Genomic DNA, 16,416 nt, shown 5'->3' with positions numbered 1-16,416 from the left:
GTGGGCGACCGCAGTGCAGCGCCTCGGGTCCCTTCTCCAAATCATCAGCTGGGATCCTTGTCACAAGTAGAGCTGCAGCAGGAATAGTAGTCTACTGTACACGTTTTAAGCAGAAAACAGATCAAACTAAAGAATAAATGAAATCATTATATTCTCTACCTCGTTGCCCCAAATCCTTTCACGTCTTCTCTGCTCCATTTCAGGCTTATGTGTCTTACTGCAGCTTCTTTCCCTGTTATTTTAGATAATGTAATTTCACCTTCAACTTTTCCCATCTGCATATGTTAAAATGCTGCTAAACATCTCACTTATGGACTGATAGAAAGGGAAAAATTCTCTGTGAAATTCTTCTCCCTGGCTCAGCAGCGGTTAAGTGGATCTGTCACACGTATTAAAAATACATCTGCAGCCGAGTGTGACACATCAAAGAGGGAAGTGGAAGCACTGGCTCCTCTGGTAATGGAGCGAACAGTGGGAGAGCGACTGAGGGCTGCTGAGGGCCGCATAATGGCCCTGACAATCAAGCTGCTGAGTGGCTGTACACCACTGCTCCCTCCAGGGGGCGATGGAGAGCCGGGGACTGCCACTGCTGCAGCTGGAGAGAGCTGAGCATGGATGCAGCTGAGTGATCGAGGGAGTTCAAGTGTTTACCTGCTTGTCCTTCCTGTGGACAAACTAATGAGGCCTGGGTGATTACCTAGAATGTTCCACTGAGTGGCATTAAAACTAATTATCTCCATGGAGATAACCACCAGGCCAAGTTACAATTCAGATCTGAGGAGAGACGATCCCAGTCAGAGTATTTTTTTCTTTATGTGCTTTTTGAGACAATTTTGAGCCAAAACATATGTAACCCACTTGAATAAATGCAAAATAAGTTGAATGCCACAGTCTAGGCTACATTCTGCCCCCTTAAAGGTAGAAATATTTAATATAGGCTACTCAAGAATACTGAGGATGTATTTCAGAATCAGACTAGTTTGTTACAAAGCGATATCTGGTTATTTTGTATTTAATTAGTGATATACAAGCAAATCTAAAGACACCACCATATTTACCAAACAGTCCTAAGACCTACTGCATGTGTAGACCCAAATACCTTTCACTATCTATTGGTTTCAGTATAGCCTAAATTAGATAAGACAATGCGTAAAACATATATCTACGTGACTAGACCTCAACTAGAGGCTCTGAGACCCCCTTTTTCGTCATGATAGGTTCTTGGTCCTGAAACACAAAAGAAGTTATCTCAGGAATGTAAATTAAAGAGATTAGATTGAGCTGATGCTGATGCTGTGAGCAGAAACAGAAAGGGATTAGTCGTGTGACGGATTGAGAAGTTAAAAGCGTGCTCCTGGTTTTCCTGCCTGACGTTGACAGATTGATTGAGCTTGTAACAGCGGTCGCTCCAGCGAGATGGATAAATAAAGATTTTTTTTCTGCTTGTCTTCTCCCCAAAATGTGAAGATACGATCCATATGAAAGGGCAGCTTGATTTCTAGCTCAACTATTTGATAAAAAAAAAAACACAACTTTAAAGCAGGTTTTTTATTTCACAGTGTTGATTCATGCAATGACACGTTATCTAAGATCACTGAAGTACACTGACATAAATGTGTTTTGTATATAGGACATTTACTCACACTTCATAGTCTAATCATTATAACTTCTTAAACCCAGATAAAGGGAGAGAGTTGCGTTTGATGGCCAGCCTGGTGTTCTACCTGATTATGATTTACGTAAATAACTACACACCAAGTTATAGCATTTGTGCATGTCTTTTACACACACTTTTTCTTCAACCTCTTAAACACTGAAGCAGAATGAAACTCCACCCTCGACAAAGCCATTTTGAGAACCAGCTTTCCTCCGGAGACTAAACCAATATCACACATGTTATTTGTGTCGCACATCAAGCGGACTTCCCTGTGCAACTTTGAGAATCGCACATCAACAGTTTGCAATTTTGTTTTCTTCTTCATTTCTTCTTCATTGTGGAACATTTTAAATTGTCCAAATGCTCAAGGACACACCGACAATGCTATTTTTTGGAAGGGATTGTCAAGAAAAGGCTGTGTTCACACTTATTGGGTCCTGATGTGGACTTAAAAAACAAAACAGATCGTCCCAAAAGCCCTAACACCTCAGTTATAAGTTGCAAATCAGGTCTGTGGAGAGGAGAGCAATTGACAGTAAAGATCAAGCATCAATGTATTATTTTTTATTTATCTGTTGCAATTTTCAACTGTGGGGCTTTAAGAGTGTGACCCTGAAGCTAAACTGTCAACATCGTGTACAACTTTACTCTGCACACAACCCGACACTTTCCCTCCAGGCTACAGAATACATTTGGCCCTAATAAAATGAAAAAAAAATGAGCTGTTTTGCTGGCTATTTTTCCAGCAAAACAACAACACAGACATGACATGAACCACTTTCAGGAAAGATAAATGGTATCGGGGAGATAATTCTGTTGTTTTGAAATCAACGGGCTGAACACAGCACTCCAGCATCAGCCGAGTCGTTCTGAAACCTTTCACATCAAGTACCACCTGAGATCATATTTGACTTTCAGAGTACCGCCAGATCTAAACCCGGACTTTATCAGGCCTGATAATGCGCTAAAGCTGGGCTAAAATGAGACTAAACTGGATAGATCTCAATAACGATTAGCCAAAAGAAGGACAAAACCTGAATTGAGCCAAAATGTAAAGGGCCCTGCCGCGGACCACAGTCTGAGAAACACTGCCTTTGAGCATTTTGGGACATAAGAAAGCAAAACATGAAAGAATGAACAGAGTGTTTTCTTTATGTCTTTTAATTTGTTGAAAAGTGTCCATGATTGTCTTGAAAGAAGCTATTATGTAAAATGAATAACTTTAATGAGACAGAAAGTAAAATACACACACAAAAAACTCATCACATCACAAGGCCCATGAACTTCTTTATTTTATCAATCTTATTCATATATTTGAATATTTTCCGTGCAACATTTTACCTTGTATATTATAAATAAACAGTAGATGCACTTAACTTATAGAGCAGCTGAGGTCATCATCCACTTAAAAGATTGTGCTTGTTCAGATTTTGCTATTAGTATTTTGTGGACCACAGAGTGCCTATTAGGCCAACAGAGAAAAACTATTTTGCAGATAATGTATCGTGTCTTCTTAATGAGAATGTGTTTGCTTTGCCTCTGAGGAGTGAAAGCTCCTGAACAAAGCTAATATCCATTGTGACCTTGACTTGAAACTTGGGGGTGAAATCAATATGTGTTTTGGGGTTAGATGATAACTTTGATATCTGCACGTCGGCCGTGTCATCTGTATCAAATCCAACAATAGAGTATTATTTCCCAGGCTGTGAAAGGAAAGGAAATATTATCTTGCCAAAAAAAAAAAAAGTCAAGTGGGAATGCTGACAGCTCCATCCCAGCTCCATCTGACAGAGAGGCATTCGTCAAAAGAAGGTGAACTGTAAACTATAAGGACGATACAAAAAGAGTTCGTGCCTCGCTGCCGTCTCCTCTGTCTGTGTGAAATGTAGTTTGGTGATTTTGCCGTAATAACTTCACTTTGCTTACAATGGGAGGCAATGATGGAAGAGCAATGAGGTTATAAAGGTGAGAGGAGAGACAGAGAAGACTTCATGTCTGAAGAAGAGAGATGGAGAGCCCGGTCATTTCAACAGAACACACTTTATTTTCAGTCCAAAAATATAGACTGATATTACCATTGTACCCGTGCAGCTTATTAGACGGAGAAAGAAAGAATATTCAGAGTAGTCTCTGGGTAGCTTGCAAAGTTAATGAAATAATTGATCTTGAACTTCTTCTCGTCAGGATCTCACATAGACTGAGGGAGGAAGAATCTTTTAAATATCTCTTGAACATTCACGATGGCGGATGGATGTCATTTAGTTTTGTTTCTGTCAACAGTTTTTTCCCATCCATAACTAGATGCATGGATGGTTTAACAATAAATGTGAGTCTGTTAAATATCAGCGAAGAGACAAATATACATCTCCATAACACTTAAGAAATGATGGTTGACTTATCTGTCCCTTTAGCCTATAGCACCAGAATATGTTTATTCATCATTTCTGTTGAATTTGGAGATATTATGATCTGCTTAATAATAATAATAATGATGATGATAGTAATATAAGATAATAACATACTAATACTATATTTGATTTATTACACACATAAACATCTCAAAGTGCTTCAAAGAAAGACATGCAATACAAAGGATACAACAAAGTCTAATATGTAAATGTTTTAGCTGCTTACATCTGCATTTGGCATTTGAAAAATCACCTGTTTGAACTTCCATTTTCTTTATTTTAACACCTTAGTTGTCTTTTTACTTTGCTTCAATATTGTGTCAAAAAAGCTCTGTACAAGTTTGATCAATTACTATTATTATTTTCATGTTTATGTTAGATGTTAAATGTTAGATGTAATGTAATGGATGGTTATTTTGGATGCAGTTTTACAAAGAATGAAAACCAACAAAATGAACAAAGGAAAAGTCCGTTTGAGTTTTGTGCTGGTTAAGTCGCAGGAAGCCAGTTAGGCCGCTTCACCTGCTGCTTTGCACAGGGCAACAGACATGGCGAAACTCATCATGGCAACAAAAATAGCACTAATGAGCATGAGCCATGCTTTTGTGGGCTGTGGGAGCTGTTGTAGAAACTATACTGTAACAATGACAGAGAAATGAGGCGAAATATAGCCAAGTTGTCTTGTCCAAAAGTGATTCTTTATTTTAGCCGTGCACAGCCACTGCTCTCCCTGACAGTTGTCGTCTTTCTTTCCCTCTCTGCTCTGACCAGAACAAAGATTGAGTTCAACTTATTAAGGCACAACAGGTGCCACGTATGCACAAAACCAGTCTAAACATATTACAGAAAAACACACTCAAGGTTCTACCGCATGTGATGTCAGTCTGTTTACCCAGGGATGTCTGCAGAGCCACAAGAAGTGTGACCCGGATGTTACACACCATCAGGCAAAGACATTACCTTTTTACACCACAGAGCTAAAGTGGAATTATCTATAGGAGAGGTGGCAAAATACATAGGTAAAAGTACTGCACTTAAGTCCATATGACACACTATGTTACACTTTTCAGTCAAAAGGAATCTGATTATATTTAACATTTTACCAAACATTTTACCTGTTCTTCTGCAATTTTGGTGACATTCATAATGTCACTTCCTGGTTTGACAGGTAATTCCACAACGGTTACTCAGAATTTCTCCATTCCAGCATCAACCTATGAGTAACACAGGAGCCGGTTCACTGCTGGACAAGTGAAAAATGTGCCTTAGTGTCTAAGAGTGTCTTAACAGTAAAACTGAAGATATTTCAAAGAAATATCCGAATAACACTGCAAACACAATCAGCCTGTTCTCATTTGTTTGAGTTCAATTCAGTAAATGATCCAAACTAAACAGAGCTGTGGCTTTGTGATTCGACTAATTCAACTGCGGTTGAACAAAAGCGCTGACAGCTGTTTTACGCTGCTGTGTTTCATTCACAACGCTCTGAAGTGTGACTGTCCTAATTCTCCAGTTTACTCCCCTGCGCCTTTGTGCATCTACACAACTCATGCACTTTCAGAAAATGAGCACTTCAGTCAAGTGTGTAGTGCGAGTCCTGGGACAGGGCCTTTCGCTGCCTTTTTATGTGATGTCGCTTTTTGATGACATAGGAGGAGGTATTCTGTTGTAGAACTCGGCTCTACTTCCTATCATTTAAATCGATTAATTTTCTAATTTTCTTCACAAACTGCATCTTGACTGATGAAAATCTATGATAATTATTTACCACAAGGACTATCTCACCAAACAATGCCATCATTATAAAAACATGAGAAACTGTCTTATGGGATTTAAGCTAAAACAAAAGTTGAATGTATTTATTGTATGCATTGAGGGGCAATTTTTAGTATTTCATGATGACATGAACTTATAAAGCTTTTGAGTTCAAGCTCCAGGTTTGAGCAAACAAAAATATGTGCATAGATTCTCAAGAAGAAATAAGAAATGCATTGAAATTACTACTGTTCAGCACAAATCTTTATGAAAATCGCCACATTTAATGCTTCTACAGTCCTCAAAATCGGGTTGCTCTTAAAGTACCTTCTTTTTTTAACCCATTTTCCTTAAGCATTATTTTTTTGCTCCTTATAACAAATACTTATAACAAAAATGAGGTTGTTGTTGTTGTTTGGTCTTCTTCCACCACTGCTTAATGGACAGCTTGACCAGTTACAAGAGGGTTTGTGGTTTGATGCGTCTCCCACTGGTTCATGTTGCGTGTGTGCCTTTGGGCAAGACTTATTTGAATGCCTCAGTCAGTAGAAAGGTTCTATGTTAGACATAGAAGCACATAAAATACATTCAGCTGATACTTTGGCTTAACAAATAAAAATGTACACAATCTAAATTTAGTGATGATACAACTACAGTATAAGTTTATATTAGTTGTAGAGAAGTTGGTACAATATCCCTGGCAAAAAATATCCTCACAAACTGGAAAGACTGACCCAAATAACTGAACCACCAGCTCAACTTCCTAACGAATCACTGCACACTTGGAAAAACATAAATAAAATAACAACACAACTTAATTTATGCCTTTATAATTTATGCCTTCAAGTTTTCTCACCTTTCTGTTGCACTTTTTACCTGTTGTTTCTAAATAATTATGCAAATCAATAATCATGTAAGTGGTACAGTAACAGTTAGTTAATACAACACGTTCTATAAAAGTAAGCAAGTAATTGATATGTAATAAGCAGTAATACCGGTACATTCTACTTTACTTTACACTAAATGCAGATGGAACTGATAATTGATGGTGAAATGACACAACAGTAATTGTAAAGCCAACACACCTAGTCTTGTTCCTTGTTGACATTTTATTGTCGTCAGCTCTATCTGACCTACAGAGGTTAGAATACTTCTACAATGGAAGCACGGCCAGGTAAACAAACTGCCCAGTCTCTCTTTATTACTCTTGGGATGCTTGAATTAATTTCCTCCTGACTCATTCATTCATCGTGCATTACAGTAAAATGAAATACAGACAAGTTTGGACAAATAACACACGCACTCTGCAGCCTTTTGTTACGTGGCCTCACCTTCTGTCGTCTGTTGGATCCCACTCTGCAATCCAGTGCATCAGAGGAGCAGTGATGGTGAAGAGGCTCTTTTAGCTGTGGGTGATGCCCTCATTGTCTATTCTGCCTCATCAAGCAGCTGTCTAAACAGGGCTGCGTTTGCTCAGGTATCCACCCAGACTCCAGGAACCGCTGCGTGTCCGACTTATACCAAATGTTGTTCTTGCATCAGTGCATAGTCATACGTTTCCCGGCGCTTGACCCAGTTTGGAGCCTTTGTGTTCCTAAGATTTCGATCCAAACACACAGAGGAAGATGCCACGCAAACAGGCAGCGATGTGTCGGAGAGTGAATGGATCAAACTAATGGTGGAAGGCTGTCTGGAGATGCGACAAAACTGAGCAGATTTAGTCAATTTGTTTGCATCCAAATAATAGAGATTCTCTTCAATCAAATCCACGGCAAGCTGTTCAAATCTCGTGACGTCAATGACAAAACATGAAATGAGTTGTTGATAGATTGTGTGTGGCTATCAGATACAAAAAAGCACTGAGAAAATAGACCCACAAAACATACTTAAGTAGATTTGAGAAATGCTTTACAATTTGTAAAATGACATAACTATACGCTGTTGTACCCTCATAGGACACAGCACTATAATAGCATTTCTGCCCTTCAAAGCAAATACACAGTACCAGTAACTGCGAGTTAAGACCAAAAACCAGCTTCATATCACCCACTTTTTAAAATTTGAAGTTTAATGGCTCAACCCTGTACCGATTTTGAGAATAGTTTTTTCTTTGTTGTTTCAGTGGAAAATTCCACGCAACTGCAGCTACTGCAAAATGTTTTTATGTCTAATTTCTAAATAGGACACAAAAAGGACTTTTCTCAGTGTTAACTCAAAGTGTTATCTCAGACAGTAAGTACACATTTAGAGCCTAAAAGGTCAGATCTGTTTTGATGGTGTTATTTACTAAATATTTACACAACATCCAACCTAAAAGCAATTTTTCTCAGATTTAACTGACAGTGCAGTTACTACATTATTACTTTGTATGGCAGATAAAGGTGCCCTTTATACAGTAACTTTTGTGGTAGGGGTCCACCACCTGCTTGTCTCCATGGAGATGTTACTGCTTAAAGAATGTTCTAGTATGGCATTAAACATGTAGTGCTCCTTTATTGTTTTATTTCTCACAATTCGTCAAAACAAGCATTCTTACTGTAAGCAGGGTCACCTCTCCCCAGATCTGACCTGTAACTCAGCCTGGTGGTCTTGTCTTTGTGGGAATAGATACATTTACACTACAATACTGTGCAGCAAAGGCAAAGCAATCAGGTGGCAGAAAAGTAATAATGCCACAATATGTACATTTTTGGAGATGGCACGTCACCTGCAGGACTTCCTCTCATTCTCCATGCAGATAGATACATGTTATGCCAAACTGATTTCCATGGAAACAAGCAGGGGGCTCCTCCAGGACAAGTAAGAGTCATGTTTGTGGAGACCTCACATCCAGAAAGGAAAACACATGTATAAAGTGACTGGGTTACATACTGGGGCTTTAAGTAGTGATTGAGTACGACCACAACCCTGAAAGTTGTCAGTTGGATCACCATTCTCACCAGTGCACATCTAGTTCAGTTCAAGTAGAGACGTCAAATAGACTTCTCCACCTATAGAAAAGGGCATCCTTCAGCTGCCTGATAATCTTAAGTCTGATAATGTACCATATGTGCTGCTCTACTCATTACATGATCTCACTTTGTCTCTGACACGAGGCAGGAGCAGAGACGGGTGACTGCGGCACTGACAGGCTGCGCTCACAAAATAGCTGTGACATTTGGCCGCAGCACCAGCAGTGATCCCGACTCGCCTAATGAACTAACACGTTCTGAGTTGGCAGCATTAAGCGCACAATTTACTGTATTAGTGAGCAGGGAACATCTCCCAGGGTGCACTTGGGTCGGTGGAGACAAATGCACTACACACAGAGCGCCATTCTTGCATTCTTCTTTTTAAATGTTAAGTGCCTCTTTTGTCTCGGCCAAAATAACAGACATTATCACCCTGAGGCGGAGAGATGTGGCTTTATGGTAGAAGCAGATTTGCAATATCCAAAGTGAGTCTAAATCTTGACATTGACAGCAGAAGGGTAAATCGCTGGAGCAGATTTTAGTCGAAAATTGTCATGGAGATAAAAAATTGCACAGTTTATCTTGACATTTATTGTGCTCTGTTGGGTTGAGTGGTTCTCCTATCATTTTAAGACCTGAAAGACAGAAGAGAAAGAGAGAGAGACAGACATTTTAAACCGAATGTCAAAAGGCAAGAAGACATCACGCCATCTGGAATCTTCCATTAACTGTGGACGTATAGCAAATGACACTCGATGTCCTTGGTGACATAAGCACAAAGCCTTTGAGCCACCCGAGCCTCAAGCGTGACATTTTGGCCACAGGAAGAGCACTGCTGTGAGCCCCCTCCATCCACTGGCTGTTTGTGAGGCCCCCAGTTACAGCCTGTCAACACGAGTCCCACGTCCACGCCGATCGAATTGCAGTCAGATGTCCTTGAGATGGACCCTTCTCAACTTCAATGTCCAATGCACATACAGTGGCACCAGGGAGTAAGTAAAGCACCTTTTTGTGGCTTTACAAAGCTTTACAGAGCTTGGGATCGAACGCCTTAAGGCTCATTTATGCTCTAGGTTCCAGACGCTTAAGGGGAGGCTTATGATCGTCCTCTGCGTCGTTTTGGCCGTCATTTGTCTGCTCACAGCTCATGGATTTAATTGAGCTGTACATGAGCTGACCACTAGGGGCGTTTAAAAGTGACTTAAAGGCGGTACTGAAGATTTTTTGGCGATTTGAGAACGCAGGCGGAAGTGCGCATGCGCACTCCCCCGTGCGGACTGATACAACACACACGTGCGCAACGAAGCGCATCGCATCTCTTGTCTCCCGTAGATTTCTGTCCACTTCTGCGTCAGCTCGAACTGTCTTTCTCCGTCTTCATTTTGCCCCGTACACTGAGGGAACTATATTATGATAGATCCATGCGCTTAGGCACGCGGAAACGTGGGGACGAACCGCACGCGGCTGCAGGTGAGCGGTAGGTGCGTTTTATGATTGATACGTGGCAGGACAAATGATTTATCCACGCCACGAGGAAATATGATACAAAATTTGCTGAAAAAATCATCCATTCCACCTTTAAATAAGCTGCGGAACAAAGTCTTGGCTCATCTTGTTTTCTAGGCTGTTTCCAACAAATGTGATGTAAAAAATGATGTGGGTGTCTTCATGTTTGTTTTATTTGTTGCTCTTTCTCTTCAGTTTGAGTCAATTTTCTAACAGACTTCAAAAGCCCTCTGGTGGTCCTTTATCACAACATAGCCCTGACATTAGAAATGGTTGGAAGTATAAATGAGGCACGGAGCGAGTTACATAAATGAGGTTCAAAAGTGATCGTTCTTTTGAGCCACAGTGGAAAAGAGACGCATTAAAACAATGTTAGAAAGTAAGCAAAAGGGCCGTGGACCAACTCAATTTTGTTACTTAAGTGTCACTTAAAAAATCTACTAAATGAGTCAAATGAAGACTTGGGCTGATTTTTTGTCTTGTAATTTTTATCTATTTATTATTTTTACTCAAGCTCAAAACCTTCAGGCAAATTACACCTCACGGCCATTTCAGCAAGTCTCAATTATACAAACAATACGTCTACTTTTCTGGCCAATTCAGAAGTGTAGTGAAATAGAAAGTACAGATACCTGCTCATAAATGTAGTGAACAGTAAAACTGTAGTAACAGTAAAAACTATCCCTTGTAAATGTACTTAATAAATGTACATAAGTACCAAATATTTACTTGACTACTTTTACTTTTGTACTTTGTGACTCTCCACCAGTTGTCACTGATAAAACAGTTTAGCACTTTTATAGTGTCAGAAAACCTTTGAAAGAACACTATATTTAATGTTTAGCATCTAAAAATCCATTGGATTAACATGGGGAGAAAATCCTGATCCAGAGTCGACAGGACAGAGTAAATGCAGTAGAGAGCAAAAAGAGTATTTGATAAACCTTATCTACACTGAGTTCCGTGATTGCACAACCTTCAACATTTCAATATTTGTTTCTGTAGCAATCCAGAGGGCTGTTGACTCGAGACTTTAAAATAATGTGAAATGAGGGACAGTTCTTCAAACCACATTCAGTCACTTTGAGAACAAGTAAGGTATTATGCTTGCCCTCACACAGGATTTATACAAACTATTCAAAGATGTAAATTCTAGCCACAAGTGGTCAGCAAATAAACATATGCGTAGATTTGCTAGACCTCATGCTGTAGTGAGATATATACAGGATATAGCTCAGTGCTTTGTTCTGCATTTTCCCCTTGAATTGAATAAAATGGTTTACAAACTGTCAACATTGTCACGTCCGCCAGAACGTTTTTAGCCAAACGTCCTTGTGACCAACCGTGTGTAACGTCCGTGTGGTCCAACCTCCACCTTTTTCAAATGAGCTGTTATCTGGTTAAGGACAAATTATCAGACAGGAGTAGCACAGAAGCTGCGTGTGTGTGTGTGTGTGTGTGCAGCTTAGGTAGACTCTTTTAAACACTGGTCCAGATGGTATCATGCTATAACTCCACAATGTGTATCTATCTCTCTTATTCCCCAACCAAACCACCATTTCCCCTCATACATATTTATACACTACCCTTACAGTAGGAGGACGGCTCATCGCTCACATCACAGCCCTATGTTATGCAAAGTCAGATTTTATGGATTTTTTTTTCATACAATTATGGAAATGTAAAATCCAAGACACTGAGTGATAGTTTGTGTGGAAAAAAGTGTAAAATAGGCAGAACACATGGGTTTGTTTTGGGGGCTGTAAAATAAAATAGGGCTGCTTTCAGTTATTTATTTACTAAGAACATTATTGGTCATTGGTAAGTATGTCCATATCAACAGTTCTTCGTCTGCCTGGAAGAACTGGTTCTCCTCCTGAGTGGGTCCAGCTCCACTGTCTGTCTCACGTCTGCCTGTCCGTCTGAGAGAGTCGGATCTCTCCTTCTCTGTGGAACTCCTCCAGGTTTATACTTTTTCCCAAAGACGTTTGGTAGTTTTTTCCTGGCCGAGAAGGAGGGTCTAAGGACAGGGGAGCTTGGGACGTTTGTCTAAGGACACGGGATGCTGGGACATTGCCAAGTCCCTATGAACATTGTCTAATCTGCTTTTTCACTGTCGGCCCTCGAGGCAATTGCTGTTGTGATTTTGGGCGTTACAAAAATAAATTGAATTGAATATTAAACTATTCATGGGTTTCAGCTCCTGTTATAGGTGACATTTTGAGGAGTATTCACCATTCAATATTCAAGGGTGTCAAGCAAATGATGCTGCGTATTTGTCCTCAGTTTTGTTTCACATTTCAGACGTCAGGGAGACGTTTCAGCTTTCAAAGAGACTTTTCAGACCTCGGAGGGACGTTTCAGGCCTCAGAGTGTCTATGTTCCATTTGTCAAGTCGGAACTAGTATGAGTAATACATTACAGTTTATGTGCTGTAATGACTCAAATAGGAAAGTGCAACATGTGGATTCAATTAAGTGAATATATCAACCCTGACACTGTTATGGCATTTGTAAGTTATAAATCATTTGAGCGTGAACGTCTGCTTTTGTTGTCATTAGCTACGTGTAGATGTTAGCTACATTTGCATAGCCACACATTTATAACTGTAGCGGCTCAGCAGCTGCGCAGGAAAAAGTTCCCAGACAGAGGGTATTTTAACTGTCAAACTTTACCCAAACGCAGGGTGCAGCCATGTTGGATTTTCTAACTCTGATAAACTTAGGATTCTGAAATGCTGCCCGAGTTTCCAAGTAGAAATTCAAATATGTGAAGCTGTTCTCCTGTGAATTTACAGGGCGGACCTCAGAAAATCAGAGCTCCGAGGACAACTGGAACGCAGGATGATTCTTTCCTGATTTAAAGGATTTTGTGAGTACCTTTCCCCGTTCAATATTTTGATTTGACTGCTGTAAAAACAAAGGACCATAGCCGTGCCAAATCCTATCCCGGAAAGTGAAACATATGAATAAATATAATGTTTTGTTTTAAATTGTTAATAGCTAAATCAACGGTCATCATTCTGAAACCCATTGATACAGATGAATATTCATATAGTAATTTGATTGAATTGATTATTTGAGTTCTTTTCATACCTGATTGCATCTTCTCATGTCGTGTGTTTGTTGTTGTCCCTCTATTCATTCACCCATGAATCTATAAAACAGCAGTGCACACAGTCAAGATCCTATGTGTTGCCATGCCAACACACGCTCAACACTAAATGGAAAAGGTGAACACAAAGACAATACAAATGTGTATACGTGGGGTTTTCATTCTCAAGGCTGCTGAAAAATGTCAGATTTCTTTATCACAGCATAAATGTCTTTGTATAGATGCAAAAATCTAACTAATTTGTGAAATCCTTTTTGTAATCTGTATGCTAGAGTGGGGATAGGATTGGCATTCCCTTTCTGAAATGCCTCCACACCCGCAGCAGCTCGGGGAGTTGAGCTCTTGGCAAGGTTGAGGCTTGCTGGATATGAAAATGGATCTGAGAGTGCTTTTGGCAAGGTCTGATCAACATCACTGGCACCCGGACTGCACCAACAGTCATCACTCCAAAGCAGAAGCAAATAAACAGCAAAAAGAGAACACTTTATAACAGATGAAAGGGTAATTCACTCTGGTGTGCCAGTTCACTGTGCTCCCTCACACTTTACTGGCTACTGTGTTGAAAGGTTTGTTTATCTATTATTTATTTATTTACATTTATTTAACCAGAAAAGTCCCATTGCGATTTAGCATCTCTTTTTCAGGGGAGTCCTGGCCTCAGAGGGGAGGAGCCTATTGCACATGTTTTTAGTGGTAGGGGGAAATGGAGCACCTAGAGGAAACCTACGCAGACACGGGGAGAACAAGCAAAGCAAGGCCTCCACAAATCAAATCCAGGACCGAGCTGCACTGCGTAACTTTCCTGGTGGAGGGATTGATGGCTTGAGAATGTACCGCAGTATAACATTAAACACGCCCGTATTACAGTCATCAGTCATCAAAACATTACATCAGTTACAGATACAAGTTACAAGTTAAACAAAAACATGCCTCTCCACAGATATGATCGGTAAATGGTCTGTAAAGCATCACCTGCTTGTTCCCATGGCGATCAATATGTTTAATGCCATACTGGTGAACCTTCCGGGCACAGAAATGACTAAGGAGACAAAAGAAAAGTGACATGTTCCTTTAATTTGACTAATTAATAAACCTGGAAATTACAAATGACAATTTAACAAACCACACGTTAAAACTTACCAGATCATTTTAATCAGATGTTTCAGATGTTTCAGAGGCCTCATATCTGAAGTGTGACATTCTGAAATCATCAAAAGCTGTCTTCCTGGAAAAATAAACACAAATTGAATAGTACTGTCAGCACTTTTAGTGTTTATGATGATGTGTACAGACAGACAATTTTAGGAACATTTTATGACTATGAATTATCCACTGAAAAATACAGTTTCATACATATGCTGATAACATTGATAGTTATTATGTAAATACAACTTAGACCTTTAGAATGGTCGGTACCATTAGGACTCCATAGTATTCATTTATTATTCATCCCATGCTCAATGTTCTTTATTTTTTATTTATTTTTGATTGTATGTTTTTTCTTACAAAAATATGAAAACACAAAACACAAGCTGAAAATATAAATTCATACAGACATACAAACATACATTAGGGGTAGTAAAAACCTTAAATAATTTGCATCTGTAGAATTGAAGGTCTACTCTACTGTTATTACTTAATTTGGCCCTAATCATTGTATTTTCACACCCTGATATGCATAATGTTCGAGATTGAAGATAAATGTGTGTAATACTAGCGACAGTTAAAGGGTGGAGCTGCTGTATGTTGTGCGCATGTCACAGAGTATTTGTCTGTAGACTAATTAAATATATGTGAGCACTGGGCTGATAAGCAGAAGGAGTCGATAAGCTTGAATAAGGCTGGAAATATTTCAGCTGCTAAAACATTAACACATTAATGATCTTTGACTGAGAATGTAAATACATATAATTATGAAATGAGTTTTTTTGATTGCATGTTCATGCTTTATTGTGTTTTAATAAGCAGTCAAGAAGCTGCCTAACACTGTAATGTATGTAAAATAGCATTAACCAGGAATCCAGGGGAAATGCAGCCAGATGGAAACTACTTTTAAATCTACTTTTCATTGTGAAGGCTAAAGAAAATGAACCATACAGAGCTATTTCTCCTGACAATGCACTACATTCTTCAATACTTGTTTTTCTCTATTTTATACTAATAACTATCAGTTATTTCAAATGTGTTTTGTCAAACCTAAAAAATATAAAAAATTGTGTTATTTTCAAGATTTGTTCTCATGTTTATCAATTTATAGTGCAAACTTTTCTGACATTTATCTGTATTTTAATTCGTCAAATCATTGTGTAATTTATCTAGATTCTAAACCTTGTATACAATATGGTTGCTAGGTAACAGTTGTGGAATTACCTTTTATGTTCAACCAGGAAGTAAACTGCATCAAAATGGTTAAACATTAACAATTTAGCATTTTCCCCCTTTCTCCCACTCTCATGAATAATTACACGCTTTTACTATAAATTAACTATTTTACCATGTATTTTATGCACTGTTTAATAGTGCAAAGCTAAACTGGTAGGTCATGTATACTCATCTCATGTAAATTCCTGTTGAATGAGATGTGTGGCTGTGTGTTTGAGTCAGAATGTGAAATGATCACATTGTTGAATATGTTTTATTTGCACTGTATTATTTATTCTTGTCAATCAGGGACTGCAGATGGAAATGAGCTTTTTAGCTACACTCTGGTGCAGAACATCTTTGTTTTTTACGAGCTTAATGTCTCTGTACGTTGGCTCTTCAAATAAAGATTAAACAAAACAAAACTAATCTTATCTTAGATTTAAATAAAGCGTGACGATAAAGGCCCTCGCCCTCCTTCCCCACGTCCGCGGGGTACGAGCCTCCACGAAGAGCACACCTCTGATCCCCCCACCTTCATCACCCCTCCCTCACAAACAGTGCCAACTTTATACTACTTCAATCAACATTTTCACGACTGCACGGTTCAAGACAGAGTTATGTCCCCATCGGCTTTTATGTTCAGTGTGATGTGGAGAATAAG

General features: G+C 39.2%; 1 long non-coding RNA gene across 1 annotated transcript; it reads right to left on the bottom strand.

Moving 5' to 3' along the window:
• Positions 1-9,260: 9,260 nt before the first annotated feature.
• LOC140351597 (uncharacterized) lies at positions 9,261-14,577 on the bottom strand. The gene is made up of 3 exons (XR_011925379.1): positions 14,532-14,577; positions 13,373-13,433; positions 9,261-9,406 (listed from the first exon to the last, which is right to left on the bottom strand). It is a non-coding gene; the product is annotated as an uncharacterized lncRNA (long non-coding RNA).
• Positions 14,578-16,416: the final 1,839 nt, after the last annotated feature.

This window comes from Eucyclogobius newberryi, unplaced genomic scaffold, assembly GCF_026437365.1.
Source record: "Eucyclogobius newberryi isolate DKJ021-1_F unplaced genomic scaffold, fEucNew1.0.hap1 SCAF_8, whole genome shotgun sequence".
Classification (NCBI taxonomy): Eukaryota; Metazoa; Chordata; class Actinopteri; order Gobiiformes; family Gobiidae; genus Eucyclogobius; species Eucyclogobius newberryi.
Note: the sequence above shows the minus strand (reverse complement) of the source record. Positions and strands in the feature narration are given on the sequence as shown.